Source organism: Pelodiscus sinensis, chromosome 15 (assembly GCF_049634645.1).
Source record: "Pelodiscus sinensis isolate JC-2024 chromosome 15, ASM4963464v1, whole genome shotgun sequence".
Lineage (NCBI taxonomy): Eukaryota > Metazoa > Chordata > Testudines > Trionychidae > Pelodiscus > Pelodiscus sinensis.
The window spans coordinates 35,598,609-35,621,187 of NC_134725.1; the positions used below are offsets into that span (position 1 = coordinate 35,598,609).

General features: G+C 43.9%; 1 protein-coding gene across 5 annotated transcripts in view; it reads left to right on the forward strand.

Annotated features, from left to right (window-relative positions):
• Positions 1–9,723: 9,723 nt before the first annotated feature.
• RPH3A (rabphilin 3A) overlaps positions 9,724–22,579 on the forward strand; it is a 159,750-nt gene continuing 146,894 nt past the window's right edge. For 4 of the 5 annotated variants that reach the window (XM_075898755.1, XM_075898759.1, XM_075898758.1 and 1 more), the window contains exons 1-3: positions 9,724–9,911; positions 14,989–15,066; positions 18,018–18,131. The gene's annotated coding sequence lies outside the window, so the exon portion shown is untranslated. The remainder of the gene's footprint in view (positions 9,912–14,988; positions 15,067–18,017; positions 18,132–22,579) is intronic. The other variant, XM_075898756.1, reaches the window with a different exon arrangement.

A 22,579-nucleotide genomic window follows, 5' to 3' on the forward strand; every position in this document is an offset into this window, starting at 1 on the left:
TACATGCACAAAATGTTGTTTTCAAATTGTTTGTTTGGACAGAATACAAATGGCCTGAAATTAGCAATCTCAGGCACAATAAATTACCCATCATAGCATTACAAGCTGACAGAGATTTTGTATATCTAACATTAGCAAAACATACAAGACTCTGCTAAAGGCAGTGTAATTCATCACTCTCTGTCGTGTGACTTCATTTTAACTGCAAAGGCAAAACTTCAGATTCTTTATATCTGTGTGTTGCATTTTACACTTGGCTTGCAATTAATTTCAAATACATAATATGACAGGGTCAGGCCAAAAGGGTGCAATAGAGTACAAAAGGGAACTAATTAAGTAGGCTTGCAAAGTGAAGTGAGCCAAGGCTAGGTTGGAACACCTGGGGCCAATTAAAGAACCAGTTGAGTCTGGTTAAACAGAGTTTCTCTTCAGTTAGTTAGTTTGCAGGGAGATGAGAGGATGGAGGGAGCTCTGCAGAGGTTCTAGAGGAGCAAGCATAAGTGGGTACTAGGGGGTAGAGTCTGTGATAAGGAAGGTGCTGGGGAAGGTGTGGAGAAGTAGCCCAGGAGTTTGTAGTATTTTTCCAGCTGGTCTTAGAGACATTTACAGGCAGTTGCTACTACAGGGCCCTGGGCTGAAAACCAGGAATAGTGGGTGGGCCTGGCTTCCCCGCCCCACAATCACTTCCCATTTCTACTCAGGGAAAAGATTGGCTGGGGAAAGAAAGGGGTTTACTCAGCCCTGTATCACTTGAGGGGTCCACCAAGACTGTGGTGTTTGGTTTCCCTCTTTTCCTCATGCTGCCCAATGGTGAGAGTTGCTCAGCAAACAGCTAGCTGACACCCTGGCTGTGTCTACATTGGCATCCCTTTCCGGAAAAGGGATGCTAATGAGACACTTTGGAATTGCAAATCCGTGGGGGATTTAAATATCCCCCACGGCATTTGCATTTACATGGCTGCCGCTTTTTTCCGGCGCGGGGTTTTTGCCGGAGAAAAGTGCCAGTCTAGACGCGATTTTCCGGAAAATAAGCCCTTTTCTGGAAGATCCCTTATTCCTACTTTCAAGGAATAAGGGATCTTCCAGAAAAGGGCTTATTTTCCGGAAAATCGCGTCTACACTGGCGCTTTTCTCCGGCAAAAACCCCGCGTCGGAAAAAAGCGGCAGCCATGTAAATGCAAATGCCACGGGGGATATTTAAATCCCCCACGGATTTGCAATTCCAAAGTGTCTCATTAGCATCCCTTTTCCAGAAAGGGATGCCAATGTAGACACAGCCCCTATGTTTGGTGCCTAAATTGAGGGCTACCATGCACCTCTGAGGCAAGCAAACCCCCTGAAAGTGCAGGCCTCACTAAGTTTGAGTAGGAGCTTTCTCACAACAGGTATCCCATCCCTGACTCCATTCCTTATAAAAAATCATGAGCATTTTTATGCTGTTTCACCTGGCAAATTCCTGAGATCTATTTTTTTTAAAGCCAGTCAAATTATGTAGCTGTGCTTCTTTAAAGGCTAGCACATGGGAATCAGCTTCTACCAACAAGGCTATTCACTTCATGAGGATACTGTTTAAATCCATAGAATGGGAGTCCCCTGCCCATACCTTTCACTTGTTACTTGCTGCTGAATTATCAATAAATCAACCATTGTTAATTTCCTCAGACCCTGGTCTATGCTCCACTTAATAACAGAAGAAGGAAATTGAAATAAAACACCTCAATCGATTATAATATAGTGCGGCTAATCATCGATTGTCTGGGGACTCCACCGCTACCTCAGATCTGCTCCTCATAGAATCATAGAACACTAGAACTGGAAGGGACCTCAAGAGGTCATTGAGTCCAGTCCTCTGCCCTCATGGCAGGACCCAGTACCATCTACACCATCCTTTGTAGATATCTATCTCACCTGCTCTTAAATATCTCCAGTAATGGGATTCCACAACCTCCCTCTGCAACTTATTGCAGTGTTTCACCATCCTGACCGTTAGGAAGTTTTTCTAACCTAAACCTCCCTTGCTGCAGTTTAATCCCATTGCTTCGTGTCCTATCCTCAGAGGCCAGGAAGAACAATTTTTCTCCTTCCTCCTTGTGACACCCTTTTAGATACCTGAAAACTGCTCTCATGTCCCCTCAGTCTTCTCCTTTCCAAACTAAACAAGCCCAATTATTTCAGTCTTCCCTCATAGGTCATGTTCTCTAGGCCTTTAATCATTCTTCTTGCTCTTCTCTGGGCCTCCTCCAGTGTCTCCATGTATCTTTCCTGAAATGTGGTGCCCAGAACTGGACATAATACTCTAATTGAGGCCTAACCAGTGCAGAGTAGAGCGGAAGAATGACTTCTCGTGTCTTGCTCACAACACTCCTGTTAATGCATCCCAGAATCATGTTTGCTTTTTTTCAACAGCATCACACTGTTGACTCATATTTAGCTTGTGGTCCACTATAACCCCTAGATCTCTTTCTGCAGAACTCCTTCCTAGACAATTGCTTCCCACTCTGTGGCTATGTCTAGACTGGCAAGTTTTTCCAGAAAATCAGCCACTTTTCTGGAAAAACTTGCCAGCTGTCTACCCTTGCCGCTTGAATTTCCGCAAAAGCACTGACGATCTCATGTAAGATTGTCAGTGCTTTTCCAGAAATGCTATGCTGCTCTCGGTCGGGCAAAAGTCTTTTTCTGAAAGACTTGTGCACAAAAGGGCCAGTGTAGACAGCATAGTACTGTTTTCCGCAAAAACGTCCTGATCGTGAAAATAGTGATTGGGGCTTTTTTTGCGGAAAATTGCGTCTAGATTGGCCACGGACACTTATCCGCAAAAAGTGCTTTTGCGGAAAAGCATCTTGCCAATCTAGACGCGCTTTTCCGAAAATGCTTTCAACGGAAAACTTTTCCGTTAAAAGCATTTTCGGAAAATCATGCCAGTGTAGACATAGCCTGTATGTATGAAATGAATTGTTCCTTTCTAAATGGAGTACTTTGGATTTGTCCTTATTAAACTTCATCCTATTTACCTCAGACCATTTCTCCAGTTTGTCCAGGTCATTTTGAATTATGACCCTATCCTTCAAAGCAGTTGCAACCCCTCCCAGCTTCGTATCATCTGCAAATGTAATAAGCGTATGCTCTATGCCAATATCTAAATAGTTGATGAAGATATTGAACAGAACCGGTCCCAGCACAGATCCCTGCGGAACCCCTCTTGTTATGTCCTTCCAGCAGGATTGTGAACCATTAATAAATACTCTCTGAGAATGGTTATACAGCAAGTTATACACCCATCTTATAGTAGCTCCATCTAAGTTGTATTTGCCTAGTTTATTGATAAGAAGATTTTGTGAGACTGTATCAAATGCCTTACTAAAGTCTAGGTATATAACATCTACTGCACCATTATGTTTCCTGACACAGAAGTTAACCTGACCTGTAGTTTCCTGGGTTGTTCTTATTTCCCTTTTTATAGAAGGGCACTAGATTTGCTCTTTTCCAGATTTCTGGAATCTCTCCCGTCTTCCAAGATATTTCAGAGATGATAGCTAACGGCTCAGATCCTTGGGTATTCTAGGATGCATTTCATCAGGCCCTGGTGACTTGCAGACATCTAATTTTTCTAAGTGATTTTTAACTTGTTCTTTTAAATTTTATCTTCTAAACCTACCCTCTTCCCACTAGTATTCACTATGTTAGGCATTCCTTCATCAGGCTTCGTGGTGAAGACTGAAACAAGGAAGTCATTAAGCACCTCTGCCATTTCCAAGTTTCCTTTTACTGTTTCTCCCTCCTCACTGAACAGTGGGCCTACCATGTCCTTGGTATTCCTCTTGCTTCTAATATATTTATAGAATGTCTTCTTGTTTCCCTTTATGTCTGCAGCTAGTTTGAGCTCATTTTGTGCCTTTGCCTTTCTAATCTTGCCCCTGGATACCTGTCTTGTTTGCTTATATTTATCCTTTTAGTTTGCCCTAGTTTCCACTTCTTGTATGATCTAATAATGAAAAAGGAGTCATATAAGATCTCGTGGTTAAGCCAAGGCGGTCTTTTGCCATACTTTCTATCTTACCTACACAGCAGTATAGCTTGCATTTGGGCCCCTAATAATGTCCCTTTGAAAAACTGCCAACTCTCTTCAGTTGTTTTTTCCCCTTAGTCTTGCTTCTCATGGAACCTTACGTACCAGCTCGCTCAGTTTACCAAAATCTGCCTTCCTGAAATCCATTGTGTCTATTTTGCTGTTCTCCTTTCTACCATTCCTTAGAACAGAAGAGGGCAAAACGGGCTCTGTGGGCCACCCACCAAGCGGGTTGATCCAGTCCGTGGAGGCCCTGCTGCTCTCTTGCCCCCAGGCCAATTAGGGCCTGAGGGCAGGGGAGCGCCTGAAGCCTTCTCTGCTCTGCCTCCTCCTGTGAGCAGCACATGGCACTTCAAAGCCCTGTGCGCTGCTCACAGAGCAGGGGCAGAGCAGAAAAGGCTTCGGGCGCTCCCCCACCCTCAGGCCTTAATTGGCCTGGGGGCAGGGGAGCTGCATGAAGCTTCCTTCATCCTGCCCCGGCCCTGTAAGTAGCCTGCAGCACTTCAAAGTGTCACATGCTCCTCGTGGGGCGGGAAGAGACTTCCCATGCTCCCCCGCCCGCAGGCCCTAATTGGCCTAGGGGTGGAGGAGTGCGCCAAGCCTCTTCCAGGGCATGGGTGCCTAGTGGGAATGGGGGGCAAAGGGGCTCCCCCACCCCCAGACCAATCATGGTGGGTGGCATAGCCCTGCCCCTTCCTGTTCAGGCTCTGCCCCTTCCAGGGTGGCCCAGGGCTACTTCAAAAAATTTTTGTTGCCTGTCCTTTCCCTTGTTCTCCACATTGCGTCAACCCTCATGTCTCTCCCAGACCATGGTGATCATTTGCCTAGGTACTGCCTCATGGCTGCACCCACATTCTAGGGTCCTCCTCTCTGAGAGCCCAGTCACCCCTCACCACCACTTGCCTCAGTGACCCACAGCTGTTCATCATCTAACTCCTTCCCTCAGGGGCAAACTGCAGTCTGAACTGGCCACTTCATCATTGCCAAGGTGTTCCTGCTGCCTATGCCTGCTCCTCTGCAGCCCTAGTAACTCCCTGGACCCCTGTCATTGGTCCTCAGCCTGCGGTTTTTTCAGGCCTGAGCTTCTCTGGCTCTCTCTGCCTTCTCCAGCACTGCTCTGTTACAAAGCAGCTAGATTCCTCTCCCTCTATAGGTGGAGTGAGTGCCTCCTGTCCAGGAGCCCTTCTTATAGGGCCCAGCCAGGTCCTGATTGGCTGCCCCAAGCCCACTTGTGAGTGGCTCCCAGCTCCAGCCCACTCCCAGGACTTTTTAACCCCTTATGTGCCAGTATGAGGCAATTCCCCCTTCCCACCTTACACTGGCCTTCATGGCTATGGAGGAAATCCTGAAAATGCCACCCCTGTGGCCCTGCAAACACAGGATCCAGAAGAACCATAAAATGAAAATAACACCAACCATTATTGACATGGTAACTTGTGCAGGTTTTGGTGGTGTAGACACTCAGCACTGGGCTGAGCCTGTCAAATTCATTTTATGTATTGCAGCATTTTTTGCATGATCAGAGTATTTAATTCTTTTAGGGAAAAGAGAAGGGGAAAGCTTCCTTCCTCTGGAAACTTGAAAAATAACTGACAGAGGAAGATTGTAGCTCTTGCTCTTAACTGTAGCAAGAGTGTACTACACTGTAATTTCTTGGAGTAGATTTATGAATACCCTAGTAGAAATTGCTCACAGATTTAGCTTGTACCTTGTTTTCTTCTCTCCTCTGGATTTCAATTTAGGGAAATTTTCCTACTCTGACAAAACCTCTTGAAATGAAGAGCAAAGGAACAAACTGAAGATGAGAGTGGGCAAAAAGGAGCTAGGTTGAGCTCTCCAGAAACTTGAAAGGGAAAACAAATAACCATAACAACGTGAAGTGCAAAATATGACCTGGAAACAAACAATATATATCACTCCTAGACTCACCAGTGGTTGAATACATTGAACAAATTGTTCATGGCATTGTTCTGGTTCATAGCTAAGTTTGGAGTTTCCAGTATCTCAATTAAAGATGTCCTTTTATATGGGACACATAACTGATATTTATAATGCTCTACTAGTTCAAATATTTGGTCCCCTTTACGGGACCAAAAGTCAACTTGAGCAGAATAATGGTTGTCTCATGTATGAAATGCAAAGAGCAGATGAAGCCAAGAAGAAAACCGTTTTTAAAGTAAAAAATAAAATTGACACCATAGAAATAAAAGCAGCTGGATTATCCAATATGTAAATTGACTAGGGATAAGCCAGAAAAGGAGTATGCAAAACAAAACAAAACAAAACCAAACCCAGGAAGGAAAAGACTGTGTGTTGCTCTGCAGGTATCCAAAATCTCACTGTATGTATTCTTTTGTGTGATGACTGACAGCCTTGAAGTTCTGATATCTTGACTGCCCCCATTCAAATTAGCAATCCCATGAACACTACATTGGTCACAAGGAATGTGAGGAAATACTCATCTTTTGGACAGTGGATGAATTCGCTTTGTGATTTGGCAGGAGCAGCAGTAAAGAAAAGAGTAGAGAGAGGACATTATAGCCCAGCCTCTGCTTAGATACATGGGAAATGGACAGTCCTAACTGAATGAGAGTGAGATTTGCCTGTAACCACAGGAGAAAAGTTTGCAGATTATCTATAACCACAGGCACATGTCTGCAGTATTGGTGTACATGAAACTACTTTCCGTGAGGTAGGTGCCCATGTTTTCTTATTTTGTAACTGGGTACTTCATCTTCATATGTTTAAATTTCACTCACTGAACTTCCACCATTAAGGTTTCTGAATAGAGATCAGAATCTGGCCCATGATTCAATTTTGTTTCCATTAGCATGAGCCTCAAAAGCCAAACCTCTTTTTTGAAGCTTAAAATGACAAAAGGGTTGTAGAGCAGCTAGCCTTAAAAAGAGGGAGAGGAAATTAATGCTTCTCTCTGATTGTCAAGCCAATAATCTTGAAAAACTGAATTGCACATTTGTTTGCTTTTTGTTTTAGTGATGAGGATTTTGTGTCTAAGGACTAGCCCATATGAGGGGAGAGTCTCATCTCGAATCAGTCAGTATTCTTCCCATAATAGACAGATGCTCCTATATCCAGATTCTCATACATAAGGAAGTAGGCACCTGCATATCTCTAGTAACAATTCTGATTGGTTTCTCTAGGCAGAAAATCTCTTTCCAAACCATTGTATACACAAGACAAACCAAGGAAAAACTGGAATATTACTGCCAAAAGAGACTGGCAGACATTCACATGAGATTATTTCTTGTGTTTCTGGCCAGCCTCTGATTGGGAGCAGGGCCCCTTGCTGGGCATGAGCATTTGCTGTAAGTTAATGATTGCTGAGTGATTTTAAAAAGGAAATAATTGTTGCACATTGTTGTAGGTTAAGCTTTTTTTGGGACAGGGAGTATATTGTAGTATATATTCATACAGTTCCTGGAGCAAAAAAGCCCTTGAGTTGAGGCCTTAAGAGGCTACCACAATAAAAAGCCTAATGAAAATAATATAGTCTGTTCCTGGGACTCAGCAGTGAGTGTGAAAACCATGATGAATTTGCCCAGCACCTTTTTGGCTATGGGGAGGGACCATTTGCCCCTTGCTGCTATGGTGGATGGGGGATATGTATAAAAAGTAGGATTTATGACCGTGGTGGGCAACCTGTGGCTCATCAGAGTTCTATGTGTGGTCCACAAGACATTTTGTTTGCCATTGCCCATGTGCAGGGATGCCAGATTCTGCTGAGTTTCATCCGCATTGTTTTCTTCCTACTCGTATTACAAAAGTGACACACACTTATTACTGATTTAAATGGTTGCAATGGAAAACAGATCAAAGTGCATTACCAAGCCAAAATAAACAAAACAGGCCAGCTAATCTTCACTTACTGCAAAACTTATTATATGCAAATTCTTACCCTAACAGTTGTTCCGATTATCCCTTTAGGCAACCTTCTAGCTTGAGCCCAGTCCTGCCCCGTGTTCAGTATTAAATGTTTCCAGCAGGTATGTTGGGTGGTAACTCCAGGGTCTCCTGGAATCTGGCCATTCCCAATATTGTTTGGTTTCCTCATTATATCCTTTTTGCCCAAGGTGGGAATTCTTTGTGCTCACTTCAAACTTTTCTCACCTTGAGTGGAAAAGCACCAAATCCAAAATAGATTACAGCATCAGGTAGCCTGACCACATGTTTTTAATAGGACCAACCACAATTTGGACTTACAGAAAAATAAAACCATTCACAGGCTATTGACCTGATCACCAACTCATCAAGTTCCTAAAGTTTCACTCATGGCTCTTTCTAGAATACCTGGAGTAATGAAACAGATATCACAGACAAGAAGGCCACATGCACAACAACAGATATACAGATTCAGTGGATTACAACTTTTAAAATGATATGTTACATGATCTGTTTTGCATAAAGTGTCTGAACTATGCATATTCATATTCATAAGCCAATTATGTCAAAGCATGGGGGGGCTCTGTGACATCATGCTCTAGCCTTGACCCCGCCCTCAGAGCCAGCACCCCTCCTCTTGCACCCCTGAACCTCAAATCCCTGCCCCAGCCCAGAAAAAGTAAATGAGGGTAGGGGGAAAGGAGAGTAACAGAGGGGGATGGAGTGAGCACAGGTAGGGATGTAAGCTAGTATTTGCTTTCCACCCTCCTGGCTGCCTCTGTATCAGAGGCAGCAAGGGGCTGGGAAACAGAAACCGATGCTTAGGGGAGGTAGCTTAAAAGCTGGTTCCCCCCAGCACCATCTCTGTGATGCTGCCTTCCTCCCCCTACACCCTGCTGCTGTCTCTATCAGAGGCAACAGCAGGATGGGCAGGGGAGGCTGCTGCAAAACAGCCTCTGTCCTTGGGGGGTGGGAGGTCACACGTAGACAGGGCTGCTTCCTGCATGCTTGACTCCTACTACATTTAAACTGCAGAGCCACAGCGGGGTAGCCCCTACAGTACAAATTGTATTGACTACTCAATTAGTCAATTACCTGCCTCTTAATATCCTTAAGCAGATCTTTGCAGAAAGGGTGAGGCTTGAGGGACAGGACAGGGTGGAACTTGAGCTGCCCTTAAATTCCAAAAGCGATCTTGGGCATAAATAGGTTAGGGACCTCTGAGCATAAGCTCAGCACGGGGCTGTTGTGTATGTAGATGGTGATACAGACTCTTGAGTGCAGTCTTGGGGTACATTCTCTGCCCATTATTTCATCAATAGGGGAGGCAGGGAAGGTCAGATTAGATGATCTAACAGTTTCTTCTGGTCTTAAAGTCTGCATATCTCTCCAGAATTGTGCGTGGCACTGAGCAGCCATTGATGTTCCCATGTGTAGCCTGCTTGATCCCCAGAATTAACACTGAGTGAGTGAGGGTGGCACAGGAGCGCCTGGCACTGGCCACTGTTAGCACATAGGATACTGGCCTAGATAGACCTTTGGTCTGACCCAGTATGGCCATTCTTATGTTCTTATGTTTTAAGAGAAGCAGGAGTTGGCCAGGGACAGGACATTAGCTCTGCAGGGCAGGCGTGGGTGTGGCAGTGACATCACAAGGGCCTTTTTCAGCCTCTCATCTGATTGGCTAAAGGCAGTTGGGTGGTGGGGACTTCACAGAAAGACCATGACATCAGCCTGGTGGGACTGGCTGCAGGGCTGGGGCAATCTCAGAGACCCTCCTGACTTTGCTAGGGGAGACGTCTTTTGAGGTCTGCCTTCGAGGTCTGAGAGAATTCAGGGTGATGGCATGAGCACAAGGAGGAGGCTCCTTGGGGGGTTTGGCCTTTCCCATGACTAATTGAGCTAGATGACAAACATCCCTGAGGAGAAAGTAAATCTACGAGAGGTTTGTTACTAATGCAGCCTGATCCATCTGATGCTGGCCAAATTGAAGGCCAGGAAACACACTAAGGCTACATCTGCACTGCAGAGCTATTTCAGGATACCGGAAGTATCCCAAAATAGCTATTCCATGTCTTTAAAGCAGCCTGTTATTTTGAAACAGATTTTGAAATAATGGATGCACTATTCTGGCGTAGTGCAAATTGCATAGCTTGTTTCGAGGTAAGAGTGCTGTGTAGATGCAACCTGGGTGAAGGTGGGAGAATTTTTTCCCACCTAGACCTTTGTCCCTCATCACTGGAGGCATCGGAGTTCATCGTATTTGGTTTTCCTTCGGTGAGGAGGGGGCTGTTCCTTGACAAAGGGATGGGACGGGAAGAATGCTCTGAGTGACTCCCACTGGTGACCTGAGCCATCTCTGGGCCATTTGAGGGGAACCCACAACTGCCCTGCCCTCAGAGTCTCAGTGATGATTGGCTCAGTGGGAGAGGGGGCAGGACAGTGACCAGGAGGAGACTCAGGACTTTTGTTGTTCTCTTTAAGGCCTGGCAAATGAGACAGAACGAATCATCAACGGGGAACTGTCCTGCTCCTCACCATTGATTATCTCTGATCAGTTCCTAAGCCCCTTCCCCACCACCGACATTCTTCTGCTTCTAAAACATTTGGGCTGTGTCTACATTGGCACCCTTTTCCAGAAAAGGGATGCTAATGAGACAAGTCAGAATTGCAAATGCCGTGGGGGATTTAAATATCCCCCGCGGCATTTGCATGAACATGGCTGCCGCTTTTTTCCGGCTCGGGGTTTTGCAGGAGAAAAGCGCCAGTCTAGACGGGATCTTTCGGAAAATAAAGCCTTTTCCGGAAGATCCCTTATTCCTATTAAAATCAGGAATAAGGGATCTTCCGGAAAAGGCTTTATTTTCCGAAAGATCCCGTCTAGACTGGCGCTTTTCTCTGGCAAAGCCCCAAGCCGGAAAAAAGTGGCAGCCATGTTCATGCAAATGCCGTGGGGGATATTTAAATCCCCCGTGGCATTTGCAATTCCGACTTGTCTCATTAGCATCCCTTTTCCGGAAAAGGGTGCCAATGTAGACACAGCCATGCTGAATGATCATTAGGACGAGTTGTGGGTCTGTAGCGCCTTGAGATCACTTTACTCGGATCATTCAGTATGTGAAACTCCAGACTGAAAGCCAGGGCTTCCGAGTCCTGTTCCCAGTGTTGCCCCAACTGTCCATGTGACCTAAGATAAAGCCCTTTGCCTTCCTCAGCCTTTGTTTTCCCCTCTGTCAATTAGGTGCAACTATGTTCTCTAACTGTGTCATGGCTGGGGAGCTGTGATGATCCATCTGAGAGCGTAGCCAGGAACAATGTATCATGTAAGGTGGCTTCTCACATGGAGTCATTACAGGACCAGCTTTCCATGTTAACCCAGCAACACAGGCTCGGAAGGCACACTGTGTTTCTCCTCACACTTTCTTATTCTCCTCATGATTGTCTGAATTTTTGATGATCTGATCTGGCCTCGGTCCCAATTCGATGTGATAAATGGGGCTCTGCTGTATAATAGCTGAAATAGTCAATTTTATTGGTATTTTATTATGTTTAGATCATTAAGAGGAGCAACTCCTTAACCCGGGCCAAAGCATCTTTCCGACTTTCTGAACCAAAGAGTCTCCTCTCTGTGTGTGAGGAGACAACCAAACAGTATATGACAAACAGGAGAGGCTTTTCTTTTGTTTAAAAAAAAAACTTTTTGCAAAGAATTTTCATCCATATTGAGTCATGATTTCAAAAACCAATGTGTCCAATGAGAGGTGCGCCACTTCTGTAACTCCCCACAGAGGTGAGGCTGGATGAGAGAATGGGCATTAAAGCACTGTATGGAGGAGAAAGGGCTGTTTCATGGTGTTGCATGCCAAGGCATCTGGAATTTGCTAAAGAGTCTAGCCCAAAGAAAGAAGAAATGGCCGGGGACAAAGCCCACTGTAGGGTGTCAATGAGAGAGGCCAGAGCGTGTGTCTGAGGTCTCCCCAGTGCTTCACACACCTCACTGTGCTTTGACCCCTGCATCTTGGCAGGGGGCCCCCAGAGAGGAGGAGTAGGAGGCCATTTTGCCTCAACACTGGGTAGGCCTGGAAAGGAGAGACTGGAAGATCCAATTTTCAGCCTCTCCTGCTTGCTGGGATCCCACTGGGCTCTCCTCATTCAGAGCAGTTAGTTCCCCCCGCTCCCAGGAGCCCCTTCCCTGTGGCTGGCCCTGAGCAACACAATGCCAGGCGCTTGGTGCATCCAAGCCCATTTCCCAGTGTGGGTGCTGGAGGGAGATGCAAGGGGTCAGGGATGAAGGTGGCACATGCAGATGAGGGCCCAGAGTGGAAGGACAAGGGAGGGGGGCACATGCAGGAAGGGCAGGAGTTGGGGCGAAGGCGGCACCATGCAGAGGTTAGAGGCGAAGAGGGAACAGGGCAGGGATTAAGGGTACAGTGTAGGCATTAGGGTGCTGCAGGGGAGCAAGAGTCAGTGTGATGGAGTGCAGAACTTAAGGAGCCTATGGGTGTCAGGGGAAATAAGGGAACACCATGTTCATAGGATCATCAAAATTCAAATTTGCTCAGAGTGCTATTTTCCCTAAGGCTGGCCCTGACCCTCCATACTACAACCTCCTGACTCCTGCATACCCACAACCATCCTGTCCTGAGCCCCCACCTCTGCTTTGATTCCTGCACCCCCCATGCCACCCTGCATCCTGTACTCCCACCTCCACAACCTCTGGCTTGAGCTACCACCTTCCCCCCACAAACACCTCAATCCCCTTGCCTTTGGTCTCTCCCCACAATCTCCTGCCCTCCCTTCCCCTCCTCCCCCAAAGGGGATTTCAGTACAACAGTACCTGTAAGAAATGCAAGTTACTTTCACCCAATAAGTCTATAACTTACCCCAAAAGTCCAGTCTCCTGCATACCATGCCTCACTGTCTCAGCTGTAAGTGTGGCGACCCAGAAGATAAGGAAGAGGAATGAGGCTGATATGGAGCTATATTGACCCTACAGTAGTAAGGCCTATGCTATCCATGGACATCTAAGTTAAAGAGCCCCCCTCTTTTTTGAGAATTCCATGCCATTTCATCTGATAGAATGTGCTAGTTTCAGACTTAAGGGCCCATTCCATTTGTCTCTCTCTGAAATTAATCCTAGTTATTCTTGGTAAAATCAGTACTTATCAAAAGCTGTGTTCACCCTCATGGAAAATATGCCAATTAATCACATCAGTAAATAAATTAAACTAATCCCATTAGTAAAAAGGGAGTTGTAGATTAAATCTTTCATTGCAGTTACTTAAAAATTAATGCAGGCAATCTTTTAGGAAATGTATTCACATCACCTCGCCAAGGATAATAGTTCTGTAATACATGGTGAGAACATTATCAGAAATGAAAAATGAATGTAAAACTAGCATATATCTCATTAGAATATTGTAATGAACTGGCTAGTGCGTCTTTTTGAACAACTCAGTGTGTGTGTCATAGGCCTTATACTGCTCAGAGAGCTTCTATTTTTGTCTGAAGTAGGAAAGTTCTGTGTTCTATTGATTAGGATGTTCTAGCTTCATTATCACTGTGAGGTTCTGAACAGATGGGTTGGGCAGCATGGCTTGAGCCATGAATTCCTTTCCTGGCCCTTAGATAGGTCTACAAGACTTGTGGGTAAGGGGGAAGTGGCGGACATGGTATACCTAGACTTTGATAAAGCATTTGATATGGTCTTGCATGATCTTCTTACCAATAAACTAGACAAATGCAACTTATATCGGGCTACTATAAGGTAGGTGCATAACTGGCTGTATAATTGTTCTCAGAGTAGTTATTAACAATTACAATCATGCTGAAAGGGCATAACAAGTGGGGTTTCACAGGGGTCTGTTTGGGATCGGTTGTGTGCAATATCTTCTTCAATTATTTATATATTGGCATAGAGAACATGCTTATTAAGTTTGCAGATGATACCAAGCTGAGAGGGGTTGCAACTGCTTTAGAGGATAGGGTCATAGTTCAAAATGATCTGGACAAACTGGAGAAATGGTCTGAGGTAAATAGGATGAAGTTTAATAAGGACAAATGCAAAGTGCTCCCCTTAGGAAATAACAATCAGTTTCACACAAACAGAATTGGAAGCGACTGTCTAGAAAAGAGTACAGCAGAAAGAGATCTAGAGATCATAGCGGACCACAAGCTAAGTATGAGTCAACAGTGTGATGCTGTTGCAAAAAAAGCAAACATGAATTTGGGATGCATTAACAGGAGTGTTGTGAGCAAGACACGAGAAGTCATTCTTCTGCTCTACTCTGCATTGATTAGGCCTCATTTGGAGTATTGTGTCTCGTTCTGGGCACCCCATTTCAAGAAAGCTGTGGAGAAATTGGAGAAAGGTCCAGAGAAGAGCAAAAAGAATGATTAAAGGTCTAGAGAACATGACCTATGAGGGAAGATTGAAAGAACTGGGCTTATTTAGTTTGGAAAGGAGAAGATTGAGAGGGAACATGATAGTGGTTTTAAAGTATTTAAAAGGATGTTGCAATGAGGAGCCTCTGAGGCTAGGACAAGAAGCAATGGGCTTAAAGTGCAGTAAGGAAGGTTTAAGTTGGACATTAGGAAAAAACTTCCTAACTGTCAGGCTGGTTACGCACTGGAATAAGTTGCCTTGGTTGGGAGACTGTGGAATCTCCATCTCTGGAGACACTTAAGAACAGGTTAGACAGACATCTATCAGGGATGGTGTAGACGCTGCTTGATCTTGCTGTGAGGGCAGGGGCCTAGTCTTGATGACCTCTCAAGGTCTGTGACAGGGCACCTGAGCCCTGCATCTCTGTCAGCATGGGTGCAGCGCGAGGTGGGGCGGCGCTGTAGCCCCACATACCCACTGACCCCAACCCAGTGGGAGAGGCGGTCGTTGCCTGCAGACCCCCTGGTCAGGCAAACAAGCATGTCCCAGGAGCACAGCTTCTCTGGCCTCCTTCTGATGCCTTCTGTTTGACAGCATAGTGCTTAATAAAGATGTTTTACAACTGTTCTTTCCCCAGGTAGTCACAGCTGCTGCTCTGTGGCAAGAGAGGAAGGAAAGGCCTCAAGGGACTGCATCGGGGATGGAACTGGTTCAGGTGCGTTTAGCTGCTATTGCTACATGATGATTCAGTGGTCTCATTGGGTTCTTTCTGCTCTACTTTCCTGACACTCATGTGTAGTTGCCACAGAACAGAACTACAGGGCTGAGTTGCTCTTCCCTCTCTCTCCCTTTCTTTCCTGGGCCCTGGCAGGAATGGCCCTTGTGATCGGCATCTGTCCCGGCTCCCCAAGTAGCAATAAATCATGCTTAAAAAGCCAGCAGAGAACAGTGACACATCATTTAAAGAGCCATATCTTACAAGGTGCTGAGTGAGGCAGAACTGGCCTGCTTCACTGATTGCATGCTATCTGAACTGAGCACAGTTATAAAGAGATTAATAAAGAGTGGGATGGATATTGTTATTACTGAATAATTTTACCTACAGGGGAAGCTTTTCTGTTTCCTCATTAATGGTGTGAATAGATTTTTGTTTGCATGCTTGAGATCTGGATTCTCTTGTTGATTTCAAAATGTCCCCTCTGGACAAATCTGACTCCTGGATTGGTAGAGGTGTTTTAACTGTTTTTTAAAACCACTTCTCCCTGGAACAGGCTGATTGCTGCCCATTTCCCAGAAGGAGCAGAAATCTGTCTGCTGCAGTGTTGCTAGCTCTCTCATAATAACTGTCCCTGCCCCACCACCCAAATAAAACTCCAGCTCCTGAAGCTGAAGTGATTAGGTGAGAATCTTGGCTTTAATAAAAACAAACAAACAAACAAACAAACAAACAAAAACAGAACCAAACCCAAGAAACACCATTAGTTTCTAGCTCTCCATAGTCTTAAAGAGAAGCTCAAAAATAAGGCAAGGGTGCATATAAAGACCTAGAAAGCAAAGGAGAAGAACTCCAATGTATTTTGTAAGATCTCATGTTTTTTGGTGCCTGACCTGCTTCATGGTTTGTAAACATATGAGGTTGGCCATGTTGCTATTGCTTGTGCTACAAGACTGCAGGCACATGCTTAATACAGGTTGAATCTCTCTAATCTGGCTTGGTGCGACCACATCTATGCTCTGGCATGATTGTAGTTAACCAGATGTCCACTTATCATGGGAGTGGCCAAGTTTCCCATAGTCCCGTACAGTTTATTTATAGCCACCAGCCCTGGCTCTCAGTATTCGTGCTGTTATTTAGCTCCAATTCACGCCTAAATATCTTCTAAGAACCCAATAAACAGTGGAAATTTTGGTAATGCTGCTACAATGTTGACCTTCCATGGTCTGGCAAATTCTATGATTCAGAACTAGTTAAGTCCCCAGGGTTCTGGAGAAGAGAGGTTCAATCTGTAGCAGACTGCTATGTCCATTAGGCATGAGCAATGGAAAGGGAAGGCCAGGCATCTGTGTCACAGATTGTTAAACCAGAAGGCAACCCCATGATCTGGTCGCTTACATAATCCAGGCCACAGGACTTCCCTGAATGAATTCCTCCTTCAAGTCCAGTCCAGTCCTGCTTCTTTCCTGGTATGCTCACTTAGTTTAATCTGAAACATGAGAACACTCTCTCACTATTCAGGACTTATTTCAGCAATGTGTGCTCTTAAACTCATCACAGAGAAGCAAAAAAAAGCCCAGATTTTGTCCTATGCAAAAATGGCATTTGCACTTGTGTGGAATATCCCTCTAGAAATGTAATTCTGTTAATATGGCTCGACAGTCTTAAAGCTGCATTCTTTCCCTGCGGTACTAAAATAGATTCTTTCCCACTCAATAAAGACTTCACAAGAAGATGACCCAGGGGGCTGTGGCTGTTATGAAATAATCATACTCTTGGGAGGGATTAGATGCTTCTGGGTCTGCCTTGAGGTTTTATAACCTTGACGTGATCAGTGTAATCAGTTAACAATGGCCACGCCCCTTGTCACACTCTGCTGACTAAATCTAATCTGGCAACATTCTCTCCCCACTCAGACAATTGATGAAATATGACATTTGCTCAGAAATAGAGCAGAAATGTCATGGGGATGGTTTGTGTAGGAGCAGTAGGGAGCCTGGAATAGCAAAAAAGCTAGGAATCAGGGCGGGCTTGGATTTTGCTTCTGTCTCTGCCATACATAAGCTGTGCAACCTTCAGCAAGTCCCGGCACCTTTCTGGATCTCCATTAGCTTTCAACTTTAGAACACCCTGTTTCTGCCAGTGTGTAAAACCTCTAACGTCTGAAATACAAGGAGATGCACAGGCAGCCTCTCATCGTGCATTGATATAGGAGCGCTGTTTAGGGGAGGACAGCGTGGCAGCTGTTTTGTTTCAAATAAGGAAGAGTAAGGACTGGCCCTCTGAATTAGTATCCACATGGGACAACTGTCCCATGTTCAAAAGGGGTATCATGATACATCTCCAGATGGTGTCGTGAAGATTCATTAATATGTCAAAATCTCTTTGATGTTCTTGGCCCTAATTGGCCCATCGTTGAACCTCTTATATCTGGGATTCTCTGGTCTGGCTACAACTGTGGTAGGAAGCAGGAGCAGAGTTGGGGGTATATCAGTGGGATGATGGTGGGAGTGCTGCAGAGATGGAGCACCAGTCTCAGCTCCTCAATGCTGGGGTGAAGCCCTGACCCGTGGAGGCTGGATCCAGGCAAGCCGGGGTTCCCCTCCACTTATTAGAGTTTCATTCAGCAAAGTAGTTGAGCACATGTTTAACTTTTAGGCAGTGCAGTGGCTGTACTCCTGCACTTAAAATTAAGCATCTGTGCCTTGTTGAATCAGGGCCTATGGTTTTATTTCTCTGTCCCTTCCCTCTCCTTGCTGTGTTGTATCGCTCTCTTAAATGCTCTCACTGCAGGATTTCTCCATTTGGGGTCAAGAAATTGACTGTATCTCTCTGAAACGTTGGCCATTTGTTCCCCTGCTTCCTTATTTGATAAGCACTGTTCTGGTACTTAGACATTCTCTTATGTGCAAGTCTCAGCTCTGACTGACCTCAATGCTTTATTCCTTCAGACTGAACTGTGACAGGTGATTGGTGGCATGTTAGCAAGACCACACACGTGACTAATGAGGAGGCCATTGCTCAAATGCACTGCATCACAAGATGATCAGGGAAGGAAAACCAGAGTAAGTGGGACATGTGGCTGTCAAGAGCAGAGATTGCCTGAGTAAAGTTTTGCAGGGACCGGTGCTAGGAGCAGGGACCACCCATGGTATGTGTAGTTTGACAATGTAGCTGATTGGTGGGGGTGCAGCATAGCACACTCCTCAAAGCTGTTTGAAGACTATGAAACAGGGAGGAAGACTGCTGGCCGGGGTCCCCTGTGTTTGTTGTTCATCTTGAGTTGGCTCTGGTGTTTTGGACTATGACAGAACAGGATTTTTTGGTAAGAGTGTGTTTTTCCAGCCCAGTGCTGTCTCTTCCCTCACTTTCTTGGGAGCAGTTTTGTTTAGCAAAGACAGATGCTCTAAGCCCTCCATCTATTATCGTGGGAGCCAAATTCTTTCAGACACCCTGTACTGCAAAGAGGAAAGGACAGAGTGTCTGAATGCTAATAGAGGTGAAGGAGAACTTAATGGATAGGTTTTCGTATGTGTTTATCATAAGTGATCCAGCCAAAGCTGTATTTAATGAGAGATATGCACCATGACTGTCTTCCCTTCCTCCCTCTGCTTCTTTGTCATGTTCACGAGGGTGCTAGGAGAGCCTTGAATGTTGTCCTTACTCAGCTCAGTAACTTGTGTTTGAAGACTTAGTGAGATTTTGACTTATCTATCTCTTGTAACAAAATGTGTCAGTAGGAAGTGGGGTCAATGGGGGGGAAGGGAGGGCGGGGGAGTTTCCAAGGCATAGGACCTGTTCCTGCAGACTTCTAGTTTGATGGGACTTTACTTGGCCAAGTAAGGGCTCCCCAAGTAAGCAGGGCTCTGCAGGATCCTGCCCATGCAATGGGAACACATTTGGCCTCACTTTGAAGTGAAATTTTAAAAAAGGTATTTAAATCAATTCTGTACCTCAGCAAGATGTACTCAGCTGCTACCATCTCCCATGCCAAAATTAGCTTTGCTGGTGTCACTTACGAAGATTGTGATGCTCCCCTTCCCCCATCTCTACTAACCTAAATAAAAGGTTTGTAGCTATTTTATCTAGGGAATAAAAAGCAAATGGGCTAATCTTCTTCCACACCTCCCACTGATTTTAATGAAAGCTGCAGTCACTCAGTCCTCCTGAAAATCAGGTCAAAAATCTCTTAAGCATCTGCCATGCAAATTCTTATTCTTATTTCCCCTTTTTTTGATCAATATATGTCCCCAAAGCTTAATTGAATAGACAGAAACCCTGTACCTGTTATTAAGTGCATGACTTGGGAATGGCTAGATGTGGCTAATTTTCATTTGTTTTAAGTGTCAAATTATGACATCAGTATTAAACAGCTTTGTTTTACTGCCATTGAGAATATGTCCTCTGATAAGTTATTGATGATAAGTTATGGTGAGAGCCGTGTCACTTGATCGCTCTCCCATATGGAGACAGTTTCCCCCCAAACATCATGTGTGAGCAAGCATGTTGTGTGGTGTGTGACAAATGCAGATTTTTTCTTAAAGGGATCAGATAACATTTTTAGTGATACAGTGTAAGCAAAAAAAAAAAAGCCTTCTCTTGTGTGGCTGAGTTCACATCAGTCATTTTAATTTAACATGGCTAGCCATGCTTGCCTCAAAACTACCAATGTAATTCCAAGCACAAACTCAGTTTATTTCTTCTTAGCATTGGAGTTAGTTATTTTTTATCTCTGAGCTTTGATGAGTTTAAACTCTATGGGTTTCCACTGGATTCTTTGAAATGCTTCCATGCTAATTAAAAATGCTAAGATTTTTATAAAAGAAGCGAATGATGATATTCCTTTTTTTTCTGTGGGAATGTCTTTGAATTCCAGCTTCATTCTATTAAACTAAGCACTCCTTTAAAGATATTAGAACAGAATGGTTCAAAACATGTTGCTTAATATTTTGCAATTAAATAGAAGGCTGTTTATGGCATAGGAAATAATAACTGTGACGCTTAAAAAGAAGTTGAACCCCAGTAAATAAAATAGGAGAGAGAATTGAGCTCCTCTTGAGTAAGGCCTTTGGATAAGAGGGTCTTTAAATCTGGGGCTTGAGCCTACAGCAACCCCTTACTTGCAACCCCTTAATTAGCCAATTGGCTAAGGTGCTAGTCAGACCCAAATAATGAGTTCAGTTAAAAACTTAGGCAATTCTCCTTCAAATCATTGATCGTGTATGTCAAGTTATTTCAATGGGAGGTTTGTCTGATTGTGCTATGGGACCACAACTGGCAAAAATCAGCATGCAATTTCCCTTAAATGAATTGGAGTTTTATTAATTCTCTTTATACTCCCATGCAGACACATCTGTTGCACAAATAGTAACTCTTCAGGAGCTATATTTTCTTTCTACTTGATATTTTTTGTTGTATTTTTCTCAGATGTAGTCCACAACTTGCAGGTTTTCATTAATTGTAATGGGAGTCTTGGCTGTGCAAGGACTGCAGTGTTTGGCTTCTTTTAAAGTCCTTGACATATCAGTTAATAGGAAAAATTCCTTGAGCCTTGAAAAGGATAGCAGTAGTTTTTGAATTGTTGCTTTTTGCAGTATGTATAACTAACCAGATTAAGTTTAGTTATTAAAAATCAAGCATTAAGTGTTCTGTTTCATGTCAGCTCTGTTGTCTCAGCAGCATCAGAATTTAGAAAAAGACACAGCCAAGTTGTGAACTATATCAGTCACATCACTAAAGTTCACAGAGTGACTCTGGATTTACTCCACTGTAACTAAAGGGGTTGGTCCATTGAACTCAGTGGCATGATCTGGCATTTACACTGGAATAGCATGGTTCAGAAAGTGGCCTGTTATGTTTTATGTCTTATTTCCTTGCCCATCATTTTGATCATTTTAATAAATGAGTAATTGATCTCTTAATTTTTCATGCTAATTCCTGCACTTAGCAGGAGAATATTAATGGCCTTTCAAGAGGCAGAAATAGCTCTTGAGTTAGGAGTGCTGCATATGTTGTACTTTAGTTTTAATTTTCCATATGCCAGGTATGGGCAATGAAACAGTGGCGGATCACCAGGGTTAGCCCCTGGTGGGCCACTGCTGCTATATTTACCTGCACCTCTGCAGGTACAGGCAATTGCAGCTCTCATTGGACAGGTATGGAGATCTGTGGCCAACAGGAGCTGTGATTTCCTGGACCTGCAGAGGTGCAGGAAAACATGGCAGTGTGGGGCCCCAGCCAGGGCTAACCTTGGCAGAAAAGATCCAACCTGTGGGCTGGTATTTCCCCCATCCCTGCCATATGCTAACAGAGGGGAAAAAATTGTGAGACCTACTTAACATTATGCTATTCACGTGTACAAGTTGTTTATTGTTACCATTGGCTGACCATGTACCTGTTGGAGCTAGAAATCTTTAAGGAAAGTAGAAAACATAGAAAAGGACAACCTGTGTGATCTTTGCTTCCAGGTTTGAATTTTCCCTTTGAGGTGGAAAATGATAACTCTTGACATATGTTGGTTAATTGCTAGATGTGAGCCTGAACCAAACCATTGGATATCTCTGAATCAAGAGCTGAACATACTTGGCTAGGTTCTGTGTTGGAATATAATTTATTCTTGACAGTTACAATATCTGAAAAGTTAAAAATAAACTGGGGAGGAAATAAATAAAAACCCCTGCTTTGATCTGCTGCCTGAAAATGACAGACTGCCAAAAGTGTATTTATGATTCAACAAAAATCAGACAATTATTTTTAGAACATAGATCTGTCTAAACTTCTGGAGAAAAATGAAAAAGCCAGGTATTTTAAACATATAATTGTAGGTATTCTTTCTTGATTTGAAAAGTAGTTAAAATCAGATTTTCAAATCTGTATATAGTTTTTCTTTTAATCTTATAACTTTATGGAGAAATTGTCAGGATGTATAAACTTCTTAAAACATATACATTTTTGTGGAAGCCCCTGTGCATAAATTGGAAATTCTTTACCCAAATACAATATGCATGTTGAGAGCGGACAATGAAATAGCCATAAAGATTATATAATAAAGCCAATTAAGATTCAACCTTGCATTTTCAAATATTTTTTAAAAAAGAGTACATCCAATCTTCAAGCTGTATCTTTTCAATGCTTGCTTTAAAAAAGCAATTTAGCAGAAGACACTTCTGTATGAGTTGCTTTTGTCTTATTGAAGCCAATTTGAAGAAATGAAACACTATTTATTCCTTTTTCCACATCAAGAAATTATACCAGCATAGTTTCTTCATAGACTCCTCATGAGGAGTTTGTTAAATAGGAATTACGGCTTCTTATCTAACCTGATTTTTGACTTAGTGCTAGAACTGAGTACATACATAACAATTATTTGGGGGGATAAGAACGGCCATAAAGTCAAACCAAAGGTCCATTTAGCCCAGTATCCTGTTTGCTGACAGTGGCCAATGCCAGGTGTCCCAGAGATAATCATCATGTGATCCACCCCCTGATACCCACTATCAGCTCCTGTCAAACA